This window comes from Gavia stellata, chromosome 7, assembly GCF_030936135.1.
Source record: "Gavia stellata isolate bGavSte3 chromosome 7, bGavSte3.hap2, whole genome shotgun sequence".
In the NCBI taxonomy this organism is placed as follows: domain Eukaryota; kingdom Metazoa; phylum Chordata; class Aves; order Gaviiformes; family Gaviidae; genus Gavia; species Gavia stellata.
This window is the reverse complement of record NC_082600.1, coordinates 37,386,541-37,387,290: the sequence shown is the minus strand read 5'-3', so window position 1 is coordinate 37,387,290 and position 750 is coordinate 37,386,541. Positions and strand designations below refer to the sequence as shown.

The 750-nt window shown below is 47.2% G+C and overlaps 1 non-coding gene across 1 annotated transcript; it reads right to left on the bottom strand.

The window, feature by feature from the left end:
* Positions 1–287: 287 nt before the first annotated feature.
* On the bottom strand, positions 288–391 carry LOC132317370 (U6atac minor spliceosomal RNA). The gene has a single exon (XR_009484068.1). It is a non-coding gene; the product is annotated as a U6atac minor spliceosomal RNA (small nuclear RNA).
* Positions 392–750: the final 359 nt, after the last annotated feature.

Genomic DNA, 750 nt, shown 5'->3' with positions numbered 1-750 from the left:
AAGATCAAAAAATCCTATTTAAGCACTCTTAAAGTTCTATATTTACACATGCTTACTAGCACTTCAGTATGCATAGGTCAGAGAAGTGGGACTTCTACCCCACATCGAAGGTCAATGGAGGTCCAGACACAAAACATTTCTTCTCTCCACCCTTCCCGCCTTTTCCCTGTTGGGCTGGATGATGATGCCTGCTGCTTTTTTTTTTTTTTCCTCCCTCAGAGCAACAGTGTCGATGATGATGATCCTGTGTTTTCACACAAGAGCTTGGCAGTTGCAGCAGTCTTCCCAGAATATACATTAGATGCCACAAAGTAAGCAACAGTCTTAAACATGGTTAAAAGTCCATTAGGACTTCTTCCACCCTAACCAAGGGGAGTGCTGTCCTGCTCTCTGGGGAGCCCTTCTGAAGGGCTTGAAATTCACATCTCCCGCCTCCCTAGAAAGTGTTATCATGAACAGAGGAGAGACTGGGGTGGGACATTTCTCCTCTTGTAGGTCTTCCAGCAGGGAAGGGAAAGAAAATTGGATCCACTAGGTCAGAGAGAAGAAGAGTGGTCATGGCTATGATGCCTACTGGCTAGGGCACTTGCCTAGCCACAGCCTGGGCCTCCTCGCCCTGCCTTGGGATTGCTTCTGCATTTTGCACTAAGCAGCTACTGCATGAAGTACCAACAGCCCTGAGATCAGCATGGGGAGCCCAGGATGTCCCTTACCATGTGAGTGCAAACTAAACAGAGTTAAATACTTTCC